The sequence below is a fragment of the Narcine bancroftii genome, chromosome 14 (genome assembly GCF_036971445.1).
Source record: "Narcine bancroftii isolate sNarBan1 chromosome 14, sNarBan1.hap1, whole genome shotgun sequence".
Lineage (NCBI taxonomy): Eukaryota > Metazoa > Chordata > Chondrichthyes > Torpediniformes > Narcinidae > Narcine > Narcine bancroftii.
The window spans coordinates 29105299-29125230 of NC_091482.1; the positions used below are offsets into that span (position 1 = coordinate 29105299).

General features: G+C 36.4%; 1 long non-coding RNA gene across 2 annotated transcripts in view; it reads right to left on the reverse strand.

Annotated features, from left to right (window-relative positions):
- Positions 1 to 19932, reverse strand: part of LOC138749295 (uncharacterized) — a 107718-nt gene that overhangs the window by 39574 nt on the left and 48212 nt on the right. The window contains exon 3 of one of the 2 annotated variants that reach the window (XR_011348544.1): positions 14588 to 18998. The exons of the other annotated variant lie outside the window; for it this stretch is intronic. This is a non-coding gene — a long non-coding RNA (uncharacterized lncRNA). Of the gene's footprint in view, positions 1 to 14587; positions 18999 to 19932 lie in introns of those variants that run through there. 2 annotated transcript variants of the gene reach the window in all.

The following is a 19932-nucleotide window of genomic DNA, read 5'->3' on the forward strand; positions in this document are numbered from 1 at the left end:
GGGGGGGGGGGGGGGTGGGGAAACCTTAAAATTGATTTTTTTTTTCATCAGAAAACTGGCATATAGTCTAGTGAAGTAAGACAAGCTAGCAGTGAGAACATGGAACCTATACTGATTAAAGAGGAGGAGGTGCTGGCTGTCTTAAAACAAATAGATAAATCCCAGGGCTCAATAGGATATTCTCTTGGACCTTGAGTCAAGTCAAGTCACCTTTATTTATTATTCATACCATGCTCACATGGTAAACAGGACCATGGAGCAAAATAACATAATAAAATATTATTTATATAAAATTGAGGGATGCAAGTGTAGAGATGGCAGGGGCCCTGGGAGTGTATTGAAAATGTCCTTAGCCATGGGGGAGGAGCCTGAGGATTGCAGGATAGCTTGCGTTCTAGCCTGATATCAGTAGTAAGTTATTGTAAGGTGTTCTAAGATCTTGGATATCCAAGTGTTTGGATAGTCAAGGACTGATTAGGGGTAGTCAACATAGTTTTGTGCTTGGTAGGTCATGTTTAACCAATCTTGTGGTTCTGCAGGAGTCATCTACTGCACCCAATGATCCTGCTGTGGTCTCCTCTACATTGAAGAGACCAGATGCAGACTGGGAGATTGCTTTGTTGAGCACCACCACAATAATGTGGATCTCCCAATGGTCACCCATTTCAATTCTCCATCCCATTCCCTTGCTGACATGGTCACATGTACTGCCAGATTGAGACCACCCAGAATTGGAGGAACACTTCACCTTCTGACTAGGCATCCTCTAACCAGATAGGATTAATATCGACTTCTCTGGCTTTTGTTAAAATTTCCCTCCACAACCCTCTTGCTTCCTCCGTCATCTCTCCATTCCCTGTCTCATTTTACTCATACATAAATTCCACCTAGACCCTTATCACATTCAATTAACACCTTTAGCTGCCTTGGATTCCTCCCCCATTGTTTGAATTCTGAGACTTTCTGTTATATCCTGCTTCTGCTTTTCTGATTTTAATTTTTCCCTTGAAGAAATAGGCCCAAAACATTGGCAATACATTTTTGTCAAAAAGGTCCTAGATCCTGAATAAACTAGCTGAACTTCTCCAGCATTTTGGTGTTTTAACTCAAAGATTGGAAATGTAGTGGTCAGCGAGGAAGGTTTTCAAAGCAGAGGGATCAGGACCAGTTTGAAAAATGGGTTTCAAAATGGCAGATGAAATTTAATGCAGACAAGTGTGAGGTGTTGCATTTAGGAAGGACAAACCAGGGTAGGACGTGCAATAAATGGTAGGGCACTGAGGAGTGTGGTAGAACAAAGGGATCTGGGAATACAGATACATAGTTCCCTGGAAGTAGCATCACAGGCAGATTGGGTCATAAAGTGTGTGTTTGACACATTGGCCTTCATAAATCAAAGTAATGAGTATAAGTGTTGAAAAGTTATGGTAAAGTTGTATAAGACAATGGGGAGGGCAAATTTGGAGTATTGTGTTGAGTTGTGGCCACCTAACTACAGAAATGATTTGATTAAGGTTGAAAGAGTGCATGAAAAATTTATTCTGATGTTACTGGGACTTGAGGAACTAAGTTATAAGGAAAGGTTAAACAGGTTAGCACTTTATTCCCTGGAGCCTGGAAGAATGAGGGGAGATTTTATAGAGGTCCACAAAATTATAAGGGGTATTGATAGAGTAAATGCAAGTAGGCCTTTACTACTGAGGTTAGGTGAGATACAAACCAGAGGAGATGGGTTGAGAGTGAAAGGGGAGGTTCAAGGGAACGTGAGGGGGAAATTTCTTCACACAGAGAGTGGTGTGTGTGGAATGAGCTTCCAGCTGAAGTGGTGAATGCAAGCTCAATTTTGACATTTGACAGATTCGTGGATGGGAGGTGTATGGAGGGATATAGACTGGGTTCAGGTCAGATTAATAGTTCAGCACAGATTAGAAGGGCCTGATTCTGTGCTGTAATGTTGTATGGCTCTACACCAATCATAGACTGCTTTGACACCACAAAGGAACTGTCTGCACAATTGTAATGTCAGTTTTTTCTATTTATATTTGTCTTTTGTGTTTAATTTTTAATATACATACTGCTATTGATTTTTTTTTACAAAGAACCTGTTTAGCTGCAGCAAATAAGAATTGTGGTGCACATGTTCATTGTATAGTTCCTACGAATGGAAACACATTATCATAATTATCATTTAAACTCTCCAACTTACTCCTCACAAAACAAACCTTTGGCCTCTCTTCTCATCCCCCTTTCTCTGCAACTTGAAACTTGTTTCATTTTGAACTGTTCCCATTCTAGTTGAAAAGTCATCAGCCTGAATATATTAACTCTATTTCTTTTTCCTATATTGCCAAACCTACTCAGTATTTTCAGTATTTCCTGGGTTTTTTTAAACTTCTAAGAAAGCCCAAAGTCTAAAAGCATTTAATTGTGGCTGTGAATAGATATTTTTACTTCATCCTTCTACATGAAGATGGGAGGAGGGGTGGGATATCACACGGACTTTCTCACTCTCATCTTTCCACATGCATTGCTGATGTCCTCAGATGATCTTGGTTTAATATTATTGTTAGGACAGAATGGTGTGAGTGAGAAGGCCTGGACAATATTAACGTGCATTCTTTTTATAATGTGCATTGATGAGAGTTTATCAATAAAATAACATTTAAAAAATTCCTTCAGCAATTAGTTTCCCCATTCTTTTAGAAGCAAGCTTTAATTCTGATTACTTTTATTCATTAGTATTTAATAGATTATTATAGTATTAATTTAGCAATTAATTTCAGTGATTGTGCATACTTCTTTCCATCTACATTGTAATGCTAGTTTAAATGTTATGAGCCCAGAGTACCCCAAAAATGTTCCATTGGGTTTGCTGAAATGTTTAGGTGCTAGTTTATTTTTTGAAAGAACTCACAGTATGCCAAAAAGTTGAAAATTGCTAATGATGAAGTCTATGACAGCTGCAGTGACAAAATAAGCAACATCCAATGAAATCCATCAAGAGCTTAAGTCTGACTACATTTCAAGGGTGGCTAAATGACCTGGAGATTTCTTGGATGCATGGTTACACAGATGTTGCACAAGATTATTATTAAAGCTCTAAGAGTTCATTTTTATGTTATCCTGTAGCTCATATGTTGATATAACTTCAGATTGTCAGGACCTTTAAAATCATTCAATGTCATTTCGTCATTTCATTTATAATTATACGTTGTCAACTACTTACAAAATTACCTTTACATGCTTGCTTATTCTCATTGATGTGTGCACTGATTTAACAGCAGATTAAGTAAGCAGTTTTTGACATCATTGGATTTTAAATTACAGGGATCCCAGACCTAACTGCAGTAACAAAAATATTACCTGCTTCTGTCACCATTACAACTGGACAGAATAATGTCACTCTCATTAACCAGTTCTTGGCATTAAGGAGGGATAAAGTTCAAAGTACAAATTTATTGTCAAATATATACAACCCAGCTCTTCAAGTCAAGTTTTTGTTTCTCTTTTTTATCTTATCAAGTCATGGTGATACAGCATGGAAACGAGCATTTCAGCCCAACTTGCCCATGTCAACCAAAATATCCCACTCACACTAGTCCCACCTTTGTGTGTTTGGCCCATATTCCTCTGAACCTATCCTACCCATGTGTTTGTCCAATTTTTTTCTTAAATATTCCAATAGTACTGCTTCTGGCAGCACATTCCATACACCCACCACCCTCTGTTCTTAAAAAAAAAAGGAAGTTACGGCTTAGGTTCATGTTAAATCTCTCTGCCCTGATCTTAAACTTGTATCCTCTGGTTCCTGATTCCTCTACTCTGGGCAAAAGATTATCTGTGACATCTGACCTTTTCTTCTCATGATTTTTGAATACAATGATTTATAGAACTAATTTTATTGTAACAATATATTTTGGCTATTGTTGTTTTATTTTAATCAAGTTTAACTGTTTTTAATATCTCTGAATATCCATGGCAAATAAAAAAACTGATGAGAATGATGAACTTGTCATGTGCAATAGATGCATTTGAAATGTTCTAATACAATGGACCTGATGCATGATACAAGGTTCAATAAAGCTGCAGAATTAGCACTGGGTGGAGGCTGAATCTGAAGCATTATCATGCCATTTTTGTCTCTTCAAATAGTCAATCCACTTCCCCAACAGTTTTGGTGAAGCTGGTATTCAGTTGTACTCTTCCGTGTCTGTTTGATTGCACCCATGTCAGGACAGCATGAACAATACAATTAATGTAAGGTATAGGCTGGTGCAATATAATTTTTTGCATCAGTTGTATGTTGGTGAAGAATTTGATAATTGTGATAATGTGTTGATCTTCTTTCTTTGTATATCAACATGTAGTTCAGTTTTAGTATTTTATTTATATATCTGTGATGTTTCTTTGATTTTGATTACTTTAAGTGTCCACTGTTTGTACGATTGCAGTTATGCATGCAATGAGTTAGCGTACAGGAGGAAGATTGAAAACCTGGCTGAATGATGTACTAACAACCACCTTGCACTCAATGTCACCAAAACCAAGGTGCTGATTGTAGACTTCAGGAGGTGATCACTGGGGAAATCGGAGGGTGAGCTCGTTCAAATTCCTTGGAGTCATTATCTCGGAGAACCTTTCCAGGACCCAACACACGAATGCTATTGTGAAGAAAGTATATCAGTGCCTCTATTTCATCAGGTGTTTGCAGAGATTTGGTTGACATTGAACACCTTGGCAAACTTCTACAGATGTGTAGTAGAAAGTATGCTGACCAGATGCATCACAGAGGCACCAATACTTCTGAGCGGACAGCCCTGCAGAAAGTAGTGGGCACAATCGAGTACATCATGGGCAAATTTCTCCCTACCATTGAGAAAATGTGCATGGAATGCTACCATTGAAAAACAACTGCAATCATCAATGATCCAGACCTCCTAGGATATACTCAGTTTTTACTGCTGCTATCAGGAAAGAGGTATAGGTACCGCAAGACCCATACCACGAAGTTCAGGAAGAGTTGCTACCCCCTCCACCATCTGACTCCTCAACAACAAACTCAATTAGAAACTCATTTAAAGATTCTTGCTTCTCTTTATTATTGAATATTTTCTGTATTGTACAGATTGGTTGTATTTCATTTTTGTTTACATTTCTCTCCTTTATAAATACATCTTTTCTTAGAGTACAGTTTTTTGCATCCGCTAAACTTTGAAAAAACAGTGTGATTCTTGCAGAGAGAGAGTTTTTCACACTTCTCCATTTGTATCAAAAGTTCTACCTGGGTATTCAGTTTGCTCTACAGGAGTTTGCAAGGTGCCATGGGTCATCGGGGGTGGGGGATGGGGGGGATCCTAACTGTGCATTTTATCTTCAATGGTCTCTTCAGTTATTCCGGGAATTGTTCTTTGCAATATGTGCCTTAATAATGAACCTGCCAAGTATAGTGCTCAGCAATAGCAAGAGTAAAAGGCCAATTCTAAGGCCCAGATCCCCAAAAGAGAAGGAGCAGAAGAGGTCTCACCTACAGAATTTATTAACAAAAATAGAGATAGCGACCACTACTACCTCCATCTCTCTGAAAACAAACAGGTATTCAAATATTCATAATTTTCAAGGCAGTAATGAAAGTAAATATCCATATCTGTCCCAGGATTGCTCTGCCTATAGAAATGACATTCCCACTCATGCTGAACTGCTCGGCCTGCACATCACTCCAGGTAGCAGTGGTTACCTTGTGCCTTGCTTTAATGAATAAATAGAAGGATGATGGATACCACTGGAGGAAGATGAACAATGCAGGGTCTTAACCCATTGTGTCAACCAGTTTATCAATTAAATGTATGGAAAATTTTAAAATAAAATATGCAACAACAAAAAAAATTCCCAAGAGGTGGTGGAGATGCAGAAAAAAATATCACAAGGTCATGTCAAAATTTTAAAATAAAGATCTCAAACTGGCATTGTTGTATCTGCCATGATTGAGGATCATGTTGAAGAATAGTCACAAGAGGTTTCTTTTACAGTCAAGCTTGGAATAAATGAATTGTCATGGTTATAAGCTCACAAGCTTGTAGAATGCCCCATTTGGAAGATGGCCTGGTGATTCATGCAAGAGAAGAGCACTGGGTGTCTAATGTTTCACTTGGAATAAGAGAAATAAAAAAAACGACACTCTGTGGTGACCTGAAAGAAAGAGGTTATCATTTGGAGAACCTTAAAGGGTCAAACTTTGTCAGCAAGACGTGGAGTGGCTGATGGAAGTACATTAGTTGTGGATGTACTTCTCTGAAAACTGACAAGAACCTTCCTGAGTGTTAACCATTTACCTTTCAAGCACCAAAGCCTGGTAAACTTTATAAATGTTAAATTCTGTGCACAGTATAAGAATTGCCTGCAACCAGTGAACTTGGAGGAATGAGAAGTGAGATTGGACTGTGAATCAAGGAACTCTTTTGAACTTGCACACACATGACATACATGTGCGCTTAGAATTAAAGGGGGTTAAGTTAGGTTAAGTAAGTCAATAGTGATAAGTTAAAGTTTGATTCTATTTTCATGTTTAAAGATAATTAAAAGCAATTTTTGTTTAAGTAACCATTTGTCTTGGTGAATATCTATTGCTGCTGGGTTTTTGGGTCCTCTGGGCTCGTAACATGGGTTACTGAAAACAGTTTGCGCATTTATTAGGTCAAATTTTACCTTTTGGCTTGGTTCCAATAGCATATCAATTTATATTGGGGGATCTCACATTTGAAACATTTCAAATAATGAATGGATTGGACAGAGTGGATGTAAACAGATGTTTCCCGTTGGGTGATTCCAGGATAAGAGGGCACAGTCTTGGAATAAAAAAATACTAATTTACAACAGAGATGAGGAGAAATTTCTTTAGCCAAAGGGTAGTGGATTTGTGGAATTCATTGCCACATGCAGCTGTGGAGGCAAGATCTTTGGGGGAATTTAAAGAGGGAATTGATAGGTATGTAATTATTCAGGGTATCAAGGGATATGGGGACAAGGGTGGAACATTGAACTAGATGCAAGAACAGTTTAGTTCAGGGAGGTTTCACACAACAGATTCGATGGGCTAAATTGCCTGCTTCTGTTCCTTTTACTTGTGATCTTATGATATATAGCTGATAATGGTTTATTCATATAAAAGTGAGTCATCTATTAAAGTAGTGGATCAACAGATAAAACCTTATTGATTCTATCAATTATAAAATTATGATGTAGGTGTATAAGCTTGGTACTATGCTCGAGAACAAAGATTTCACTGAGCATGCATGTAAAATGTCAATGGTTTATTTTGTTGAATATTACTGTTTAGCTTAATGTTTATACTATATCAAATATGTATGATGATTTTAAAGTCCTTTTGTAGAACTGAGTTTTATCAATTACTAATGTTGTGGATGAAGGGCATTTTATTTGGGATGTTGGAACTAGCAACGATTGCATGACATGTGCACAGAAACTTATTAAATCGAAAACAGAGTTTTTAATGCACATGGATGTAGAACATAACTGCCGGGGTTTTTTTAATATGTTGTATTTTTTTTTAATGAATTAGTTTAATTAGCATAGCTTAATTTGTATGATGTTTCGAGTTTATTAGTAGAATGATGCTTTACCAATTACTAATTATTAAAGTAGTGAACTAACAAATAATTCTATTCAGGTTGTTGGAATTGAGATTTTATAGCACATGTGTAGAATTCTGTGGAAGGTTTTTAAATATATGTTGAATTTTTTTTTCCTTTGGATTTGTTTCAATAGTATCCAAACTCATACGAAGTTCATTGGTAGAATGATGCTTTACTTATCATTAATTTTTAAAGTAATGAATTAATGGACAGTTCTATTCAGGATATTGGACTAGAAATGATTGTATACATGATTATACAAATTTTACTTATCTTTTTTCTTAATTTTCAATAATAGTTACTTTGATGTAAAAATTAATAAATAATTTAGGTTTTAAATAGAAGGAGATCAACAGCAAAAGCATTTTGGGTTAAAATGTTTTTCTTTGAGCAGGTTTTAACTTCAACTGGCGACCTTCAGAAAAGGGAGGGTTGGAAGGGGGGAGGTTATTTGGGTTTGGTTACGATTTTCAAGATTATCTGTAATTTATGTTTTGTTTATATTTCAACTTGAATCAAATGGCATGGCTTTCAGAGCAAAGACAGGTGCAGCTGGAGTGTCTGTTCACCAAAAAATTAATATTAATTAATTAATTCAATAATTTCTTCTATTAATATTTTTTTGAATATTAAAGGCATGAATAGGATGGTCAAATGTCATAGGATAATGGCACATGCTAGACATTTAAAGGTGGTTATTTTTTTTCCCCCAAGAAACTCCTATCAGGAACTCTGAAAAGGATACATTAATGTTTAGATGGATGGATCAATAATTTCATTCTTCTTCTGATGCTAAAGCTAGAAGCGTTTATATTCTAATCAATCAAAATGTTCCATTTGTACTTCATAATGGCACTTAAGACAAACAATGTTGTTTTATTATTCTTACAGGTAAATTGTATAATAATTTGGTTATATTGGCAAATATCTATTCCCTGAATATTGATGAGCTGGCATTTTTTTGGAATTTTTTTTACTTGATTTATAATCAGTACTCTTTTTTTGGGGGAGTGGCTTTAATTGATGTTTAAATACCATTTTAGATCATTCTTCTTCTAGTCCAGTGCCTAGAGCCTTTGGATCTGCAGTTTTACAGTTAGCAACAGCTGGGACTGGAACAGAACAAGCTGGAAAGCTTGTGGAAAACCCCATTTGGAAGATGGGTTGTGAGTTCTTAGTTCAGCCTGGTCCAAGCCCTTGTGGTTCATGAAAGAGGAGAGGACTGGCTGTCTAATGTTTCACATGGAATGAGGAAAAAAAGGAACTCTGTGGTAACCTTAAAGAAAGAGGTTACCATCTGGAGAATCCAGAGGGGACAAGTTTCTTCAGCAAGACACTGAAGTGGCTGGGTGTCCATCGTACAACAAATCACTCTCTGAAAATCGACAAGAACCTTCCTGAGCGTTAACCATTTACCTTTCAAGCACCAAAGCCTGGTGAAGATTCATAAATGTTAAATTCTGTGCACAGTACAAGAATTGCCTGAAACAAGTGAACTTGGAAGAATGAGGTGAGATTGGACTGTGAATCAAAGAACTTTTCTCAACTTACACACACTACATACATGTGCGCTTAGAATTAGAAGGGGATTAAGTGAGGTTAGGTAAGTCAATAGTGATAAGTTAGTGTGATTTTGTTTTCATGTTTAAAGATAATTAAAATCAACTTTTGTTTAAGTAATGATTTGTCCCGGTGAATATCTATTGCTGCTGGGTTTTGGTGTCTTCTGGGTTCGTAACATCAAAAATCGATATTATTATTATTATTATTATTGAACATCTTATATTTACCTTCTACTTCAGCTGTTGAATGTGTTCTTTCATTCGACACTGAGAACCCTTTTGATCAGGTGCATAGGGACTATCTTTTTTTGCTATTTTAGAAAAGTTTAATTTTTGCCCAGATTCTATTAAATGGGTTAAATTACTATATTTATGTCCCACAGCCACAATTCGTACCAACAGCCAAAAGACAAAATTTTTAGGCTCTATTGGGGAACCTGGCAATGTTGCCCTTTTAGCCCATTGCTTTTTGATTTGGTATTAGAATCTCTTGCTAGAGCTTTTTCAGGGTTAATTAGGAATGGTGTTGAACACAAAGATGATCTTTTGCTTTTCATTTCAAACCCAGATGTTTCTATGCCAAACATATTAACTCTTTGCCCATATGGACCAGTTCTCAAATTATTAAATAAATCTACATAAGAATGAATTACCATCCCAAAAGGGGTTGTCTTTAATATATTCCAATTTCCCTTTTAAGTTAATGAATTATAGGTTTAAAAACCTTAAAATTACAATTACTAAGAGTTCTAAGAATTTATTGAAATAATTTTTTTCTGCAATATTTAATCAGATTAAAGTTCTATTATCGGGGTGGTCATCCTTGTCTATGCTGTATTAATTTGATTAGAATGAATATATTACCAACATTTTTGTATCTTTTCCAGTCTATACCAATTTTTATCCCTAAATCTTTTTTTGATTCACTGAACTCATTTATTTCTTCATATAAATGGCAAGGAAAACAGCCTCGTTTAAACAAAAAATTTAAAAAAGAGCAGAGGACTGTCACTTCTAAATTTCATATTCTATTATTGGGTGGTCTATATGCGTAACTTGCTTCTATTATTAAAATATGATAAATTAGTTGACCACTCCTCTTGGGTGGAAATGGAATTAATTTTTTCTAAAAAAGCATCTGTGTTGGCAGTCCTAGGGTTCTTTTTACTTTTTTAAATTTTTCTAACAAGTAACCAGATAATGAGATATAGGTTGAGAATATGGGCACAATTTAAATTTTTGTTTGGGTGATTCGATAGTTTTCTCTAGCCAGTCCTTTTTTCCCTTCTTTGTCAGATGCAGGTTTTAGGGAGTGGTGTAGACTGGGGATTAATCATTTTAAAGATCTTTTTATTCGAGATAATTTAACTTTTTTTGAACAATTGAGGGCAAAATTTAAATTACCCAGTAGTCATTTTTTTCAGATATTTACAAGTCAGACATTTTGTTCAGTCCTAGCATTCTGATGTTCCACTGATTTCTGAAACAAATATTCTTGATTCACTTTTTGACTTTCAATTATCCCATAGAGGCTCAACATCAATTATTTATAATGATCTGATAGATTTAAGAACAGTTTCCCTAGTTAAGATAAAGAGTGATTGAGAGCATAACTTGGATTTGTCACTTCCAGATGAGGACTGGGATATTATTCTGAATCTGATTAATGAATCCTCATTTTGTATGCGAAATTGTTTGTTGCAATTCAAAATGGTACATGGAGTACATATTCCAAAAGTTGTTATCGCGCTTCTATTCTGATATTGATCCATTATGTGATCAATGTAAAATTTTTGAGGCTTCATTGATACATATGGAATAGTTTAGAAATTTTTTTACTTTCAGACCAAGTTAGAACCATGCACCTTAATTGCTCTATTTGGTTTTTCTCAAGAGAGGAAATTCTACTGACTTAATCTCCAAAGCAAATTTTAGCTTTTACCTCATTGATAGCTAGACTGGCAATTTTGATAAAATGGAAAGAAAGCACACCCCGACTCAATGGTTATAGGAGGTTATGTCCTACTTAAGTTTAGAGAAAAATCAGACATAATGTTAAAGAAGTAAAGGTGAACTTTTATAAGATGTGATGCTCATTCATTTAAAGAATTGGGGTGTTCCTGAACAGTGTTGTCTGTTTTCCAAATGCTGTCCTTCATTTCCTATATACAGGTATATTGGATATGTAAGTTTTTCTTGTTTAGAGGGAGGGGTTTGATCAATAGAGGAGGCTATTTTTTTTCATTTTGTTTTTAGGAACATAAGAAGTAGGAACAGGAGTAGGCCAAAAATGGCCCATCGAGCTTGCTCCGCCATTCAATACGATCATGGCTGATCTAATTTATGATCTCACTCCACCTACCTGCCTTCTCCCCATATCCCCCAATTCCTCTATCATGTAAAAATTTATCTAACCGAATTTTAAATATGTTTAATAAGGCAGCCTCAACCACTTCCCTGGTTAGAGAATTCCAAACATTCACTACTCTCTGGGAAAAACTATTTTTCCTCATCTCTGTCCTAAATCTACTCCCCTGAATCTTGAGACTGTGTCCTCTCATTTTAGTTTTCCCGGCCATCTCAAAAAACCTTCCTACATCTATCCTATCCATACCCTTCATAATCCTATATGTTTCTATAAGATCTCCTCTCATTCTTCTGAACTCGAGCGAATACAATCCTAGACGATTTAATCTTTCATCATAAGTCAACCCCTTCATCCCAGGGATCAACCTAGTAAACCTCCTCTGGACCATTTCCAAAGCCAGTATATCCTTCCTCAAATATGGAGACCAGAATTGGACACAGTACTCCAGGTGTGGTCTCACCAGTACCTTATACAGTTGCAACATTACATCCCTACTCTTGAAACCAATTACTCCAGCGATGAAGGCCAACATTCCATTTGACTTCTTAATAACCTTCTTAATGTTAGAATAGTTATGGGTAAAATATGTCTTTAAAAGAAATTGTGGGTGTTTAGTTTGGGTAACACTTCACAAAAGACATCTCATTTAAAATGCAAGGGCTTTGCTGAAGCTAGACATTGAGGCATCAGTTGACTTTGGAGAAGCAATGAAGAATGATGATATGTATATGGGCAATAAATTCCAGGCTCAAAGAGACTGATATGATCTTTCAAAGATTGGGTTTGGAGCCCTGTAAGAAGTTGTATGGTTTTTACAAGCAGAGAGAAAAATAAACAGTCAAGTAATTCTTCTATTTTGGAGAGAGAACAAGAAGTCAGTTCTACAGTGGCAGTTGAGGCTGCAAAATGGCAAGCTGGCAGGCTTGTTGAAAAATACCATTTAAAGATGAGTTCAGCCTGTTAAAAACCCTTGTAGAACTTGCAAAAGAAAATGGCTGGCTAGAGTGTTTCTCCTAAAATAGGGGATACAAAAGAAACTCTGTGGTGACCTGAAAGAAGAGGTTATCATTTGGAAAACCCATGATGGGGCAAGTTTCTTTGGCAAGACACTAAACTGACTAACTGGAGGAAATCAGTTTGTGCCTGTCCAATGAAACCAACAAAAACCTTCCTGAGTGGTAACCATTTAACTTTAAGCACAAGAGCTTGGTGGAAATTATAAATGTTGAATTCTGTGCACAGTATGAGAATTGCCTGATAATGGTGAACTTGGAGAAGTGAAAAATGAATGATTGGACAGTGAAACAGGGAACTTTCCTGAACATATACACATTACTTACATGTGCGCTTAGAAGTAGAAGGGGGTTACATTAGATTAATTTGTTAATAATGTTACGGAGTCCAGAGGATCCCAAAAACCAGCAGCAATAGATATGCACCACAACACAAAGGGATACTTAAACAAAAGTCATTTTTAATTATATTTGATCAAGAAAACAGAAAACTTTAACTTATTACTATCAACTTACTTAACCTACCCAATCCTCCCTTTAATACTAAGTGCAGGTGTGTGTAATGTGTATATATGCTTAGAAAATGTCTTTGGATCACAGTTCAATCTCACTGGTTGCAGGCAATTCTTGTACTGTGCACAGAAGTTAGCATTAACAAAGTTCACCAGTCTTTGGTGCTTAACAGGCAAATGGTTACCATTCAGGAGGGTTCTTGTTGGTCTTCAGAAAGAGATTTCTTTTGTTCCAGGACATCTGCACCTGATTCCTGTTTAATCAGTCTTGCTGATGAAACGTGCCCTCTTGAGGGTTCTCCAGATGATCCTCCCTCTTTCAGGTCACCTTCCAAAAGTTAGCCAGCTTTGTCCTTCTGGAACTGATTTCTGTCTCCTTCTCTCTGTTTCACATCCTCCCTCTCTGAAAGCAAAACTGTTTGGTCTGCCTGCAAAAATCGCATGCTCTCCCAGGAAAACTGTATGCTCTTTTTGCAAAAATCACTCTGCAAAAGTCCTGCAAATATTCTGTTTTAATTTGATACCTAGTTAACTAGTCACAAAAATGCATGTTCAAAACCTAACCTTGGAAAATCCAAACAAAAAACAATTTATTGTGATCATTTGGAAACTGACTGCAGTTGTGGGAATTGAAATACAGCATATGGTTTTAAACAATTGTAAAAGTGATTTCAAGGATTATTAATTGCTAATATTTATATTCCTGCAGTCTTGAAATCCTTTTAAAATTGTCTACTTACTAAATATTAGATAACTTTTAATATTATAACTTTATAACAATTACAACACGGAAACAGGCCATCTCAGCCCTTCTAGTCCACACCGAACCAAGTACTCGCCTCTAGTCCCACCTACCTGCACCTTGCCCATAACCCTCCATTCCCCTATTGCACCATGCTTCAAGAGAAATACAATTGTTTTAGCTGCAAAAAAATGTAGATAAAGCTGGAAATTTGTCAAAGTGAGGGTAAGATGCATAAGACATAAAATAATGTATTAGTGAAACAAAAGACTGCAGATGCATGATTGTATAAAAATTCTGGATGAACTCAGTATATAACCAAAGATATATAACCAAAGTTTTGGGCCTGAGCCATTAGTCCTAAAGCTTAACTTGCATGTTGAATCAGTAGAAAGGAAATGCAATAGATTTCATCCATTTTGAGAGGACTAGAATATAAAGGTAAATATGTGGCTTTATAAGGCATTTGGTATCTTGTGGGCAATTTTGGGTCCCAATCTTAAAAAAAAAAGAGTTTGTCCTGGGATTGGAAATAATCCAAAGGAGTTTATCAAGAATGTTGCCAGGGATAAGGAGCATTTGATGGTGCTGGGCCTGTACTTTCTGGGGTTTAGAAGGAATTTGATGCAATATTGGTGGTTAAGGAAGATCAAGAATATTTATCCAAACATCTCAAATTCAGCCTGATTGTTTTGTTGAGAAAGTGTCAGATTCAAAGAGAGACGAGTCTGGACACAAGGGTTTGCAGTCAAACATAACTTTATTAACATAATAATTAATAAGAGAGCACAGGAACAAATGCAAACAATTTATAAAGAGCACAGGAAAAAAAATCATAATGGGAAACAAATGGACAATGTTAAACAGTACACAACTATTAATTCACAAAGGCAATGCAGACATTTGCACACTATATTACACAGCTTCCCCTCCCCAGACCCCTAATTGAGAGGGGGTGGATCTGGTACTACTATACCCACAGGAGTATACACATGCCCTCAAACCCCTGATCAGTTGAGAGCAGCAGCTCTTCTGCCAGTATTGATCCATAGCAATTTTAGCTATAACAATACTATGGTTCAACTTTAGTGCAGTGCACACTTTACCCACGACCCTTCCAAATGATATCTACAGTAGCGATTGGCAAGGAGCAGCATCTGGGGTTATCACTGCAAGGCAGGGTGAGCGAATGTCCTCTGTGCTGGTGCTAAATACAATAAGGATGCTTGGTGATTTGAACCAGCCAATGGCAAGGTGTGCACTGACCAATGGCCAGAGCCCAATCTTAACTGACACTCCACTTGCAAACCATAACTTTATCTATAACTTGTAACTTTTGAGTGAACCAAAAAGCACACCATGTACTGACAGGTGATGTGTCTTTCGAATGGGTTTCAGGTGGGGAGGCCAAGTGACCACCAGCAATAGGCAGGGAGGCCATGCCTCCTCTACACACATCACTGGTCTGCTGTTGCTGCTCTATATCCCTTCAAACACCTCATTTACCCCATCTCCACAAACTTTCCATATCATTAATCATTGGAAACTACCTTTCTCTAGTTAATTCAATTGATATTATTTACTGTATCAAGCCAATAAGTTCTCTCAGGCATTAATTTCTAGCTGCAGAATTCTGACAGAAACAGGCCCTTTGATCCATCAAAGCTATGCTATCATCCACCCAACAAAAACAGGAAAGGATGGAAATTTTCAGCAGGTCTGGGTGCATCTGTGGACCAGCCCTGAAACTCAATATTTCAGGTCAAACACATGAAGATTTTTGAAAGATTTGGAGCAGCCAATGTCCCTTCATCTGAAGTCTTGGATCTGAAGCATTATTGCTGTTTTTACTCTTACCACACATTCTGTCAATCTGCTGAATATTTCCAGCATTTTGTGTTTTAATTTTAGATTTCTGGTATTTGCAGTTTTTTTTAATTTTATTCCTAATGGTTGGTCCAGAGGTAGATTAGAATAGGGAAGGATTGCAGATATCTTTCCCTAATAGATACAAATTGACCAGATGGGATTTTACTACAATCCAGTAGTTTCAGAATTATCATTAATGAGATTATTTCTATTAATTCCTGAGTTATTTGATTACTTGAATCTAAATTCCCTATTTCTGTCACAATGGGATTCAATTATGTTTTCAGTACTTTTTTAGTCCTTTTATTTAATCACTATGCAGATGTACCCACTCAAGAAAAGTGTCAATGACTTGGGTTTAAGGCTAGAGTAACTTCTCATTTGCACCAAAAAGGAAAGATAAATAATTCTGAGGACCAAGAAGTGTTATGGAGTAAAAGAGTCATGGTGTGTAAGCAATAGGCTTTTTCAAACTTTCTCTGGTCTGGAATGAAATAATCATCACCATTTTCAAGAAATTAAAATGCATTAAAGTAAGAAACATGCACCCTGTATTGATCAAGGCATGACTACTAAGAATGAATACACCTCACTTTTTTAAGATTTTCGTCTGTGTGTCTAATTGACCACTGGGACCTGGGCCAGCTTTAGCTTGTTTTGATAAAGTAGTACATGACCTTCATTATCAGTAAATGTGAAACTGTTCAACTGACTTAAAAAAGTGATCATTATATACTTTGAATGAAAGATATCTAGGCGCCTTGGTTGACAAAAGGTCAAGCTCACAAGATATTAAAAGTACCACTTAAGTAGATAATACCATAAAATAGCTATCTAATAGAGGGTTTTATAGTAAGGGCCATAAAATATGAAAGGGAGGATATGATAATGAATCAATACCCAAGTAAGACAGGATTTTAAGTATTGTGTGCAAATTTGAGCCTCATTCTCGAGTTAAAAAAATTTAGACAATTCAGATTCACTTGGATGTTATGTGGTATGAGAAAATTCTAATTCAAAGAATAATTTGGATTTGTTAATTTTCTAATAGAAGATATTAGAACATAGAACACTACAGCATAGTACAGGACTTTTGGCCCTCATTTATGTTCAAACCCATATAGTCCTTAAAAAAAAAAGGACTAACCCTTCCCTACCCAGTAACCTATTTTTCTTTGAGTCTCTTAAATGCCCTTAATGTTTCAGCCTCCACCACCATCCCTGACAAGGCATTCCAGGCACCAATAACTGTGCGCGGTGCGATAATTTTTTTTTTTTTTAAGTGCCCCTGGTATATCCCCTAAACTTCCCTCCCTTCATTTTATGCACACATCCTCTGGTGTTTGCTATTCCTGCCCTGGGAAACAGGTGCTGGTTGTCCACTCTATCTCTGCATCTCATAATCTTGTAGACCTCTATTTCCTCTCATCCCTCTGTGGTCCAAAGAGAGAATCTCCAGCTCTGCAAACCTTGCCTCATAGGTCTTGTTTCCCATCCAGGTAGCATCCTAGTAAATCTCCTTTGCACCCTCTCCATATCCTTCTTATAATGAGGTAACCAGAATTAAACACAATGCTCTAAATGTGGTCTCACCAGAGATTTGTAAAGTTGCAACATGACCTCTCTACTCTTGAACTCAATCTCCCTATTACTGAAGTCTAGCATTCCATAGGCCTTCTTAATCAACTACATGATTATGAGATAAATATCTTGAATGTTACAACATGATGGGACAGAGTAGGATCAGTGAGTTTTATGTTTTAGAAAAGGTAGGAGAAGGAAGGTCCAGTATCATCCCATTAGATACATTTTCTTTTCTCCAATCCATTCGCCTCATCCTAACTAGTTACTTCTATTTCCCTATTCTGATAGATTTTGAATATTTTAATCTGAAAAGTTAACAGTGTTTCTCTTTCCACAGATGCTTCTTAATCTTTTAAGTATTTCCAACAATTGCCTGAATGAATACAAAATGAACATCACTCAAGAAGCTCATGTTCCAAATATAGCCCCTACTTCCCCCCCCCCAACAAAACACTAAATAAATGAAGAAAAGAGAAGGGAAGAAATAAAAAAGGACAGAAAAAAAGAGAAGGAAAAAAGAAAGGAGCTGTCGAGATCTTAAATCAAATTCAATGAAAAAGGGGGCCCAATTATTTTTGTCTAGATTGCAATAAAGGAAGAAAAATAAATAGAATAAATAACATTTATTAAGTATTCAACCCTACACTTTGTAGGTAAGGTTCCTATGCAACCCTCTGGATTTTTCTTAAATTGAAAATGATTTTCTCCAGGGTAGTATTACCTTTTGGTCATCACCTGCAACATTCATCAACAAGGACAAGGGCAATGTCACAGGGCACCATCACTTGCAGCTTCCCCTCCATGTGGTGATCCTTCCTAATCCAGAAATATGTTGCCAATTTTTCATTACCCTTTGGTCTAAATCCAAAAATACCCTCCATAATGAAGAAATAATTCCATTCAAAGGAAGCAGAGTTCAAGAGCAAGTTTCACCATAACCTACATTCTAGTAAAATTAATAAATGAAATAAAATTTCAGCTATTTTGATAATTTTTTGTTTTTTTAGCATGTCAGGTTTTCACAATTTAAACATCACATAATGAACACCCACAATTGACCCCACTAATCATGAAAGAAATTTATAAAACAAATGTCAGGGAACAAAATTAACACTGCAGGGGAACAAATCTACCACTGAGCTTGATAGCAATTCAGTTTCAAAATGGGCACACGTCTTAGAAGCTGCATCTTCTTGTAATATGCAACATCTACAGAAAGATCCCAAAGGCTCATGACTGTACCTATCTCAGAAAGGTAATTGCACAGTCATTAATGTTATGTGTTAAGAACACTTTTCACTAAAACTAGCAATATATACTATGAAAACTAAATATTCTTAAGGACAATGGTTTAATTCCCAGGAACAGATGGTTTGGTTGAACATAAAATCATTAAGTACTTAACTTATCAAACAACCAATATTTTAACGCTGCAAGAACCAATATAAGCATCGGAGTTGGCCAAAGAGGCCTCCATTTGTAAATGACTACAATAGATACTTCTATGTGAATTGTCACTTTTTCCACCCCAAAAGTCGATCATATCTTTGGATTGTTTGGTGTTTTACCATCTGTTGCATTGAAGATGGAATCAGACTCCTCTTTCACTGGAATGACTTCAGGAAGTTTGTAACCCACTGCAATCACAGCTTATTGTCCATGGAGAGAATCCTTTGAATTGTTCTTGTCAAAGGGATATCTACAAAATGAGAATGGGGTTGCATTCAATGTCAAGAATGCAGTCAGCTCTGCTCAATTTTGTGCAACCTACATGCACACATATAGTATTAGTTGAAGAAACAGCATGGAAGCCAATGAAGAGAAACGTAAAATTTACATCTATACCATTGGAGCTAGGGGATATGTATCTTGTGAAACATGCCAATCATAGACAAGCAACTAATTCAATATGACATTTGAAATGATCCATGGCACCATGATTCACCAAACAATACCACACTGTTAATAAATCTGAAATGGACAACAACAATCACATGTAGCTGAGCAATCACTGCTGATTTTACAGAAATCCCCTTGCATCTCAAAATCATTACCATTCAACAAACAAACAACAAACTTTTTCAAGTCTGAAGTTCACAAAGTTAAAAAAAAAGACACAAAATAACAGAATGTAAAGCAGAAGCTATAAGGGTGCTTCCATGTTACATTTTCTATGTAATTCAATACATTGTGAGTACTACAACCTTCAAAGACTCCCACCAGGGACAATGAGTAAGGAGGCTACGCTTCCCCGTAATATGATCTCAGATTTATGTCAGTTTCTGAGTCAAGACATGCAGGCAAGCTGTAACAGTTGGACAGTATTCCTCATGGAATATTTCCATCAAGTCTAGTTCATAATTGTAGCAGTTTCAGGTTGCACAATATTGTCATTTAAAATACATATGGAAATACTGAGGTGGAGCAGAAGTCCAACAGGATCCTGTGATATCGGGAACATAGACACATTATTGCACAGAGTGCAGCCTAAAATAAACATCATTCAGGTTTTATTTTCTACTTAACATCTGTCCATGGCCTGTTCTGCAAATGAAAGAACAGAACATAGATTTCAACCAACGTTGCTCAGTTCATTCTTTTCAAGATAAATACAAATATCAGTCACAGTCATG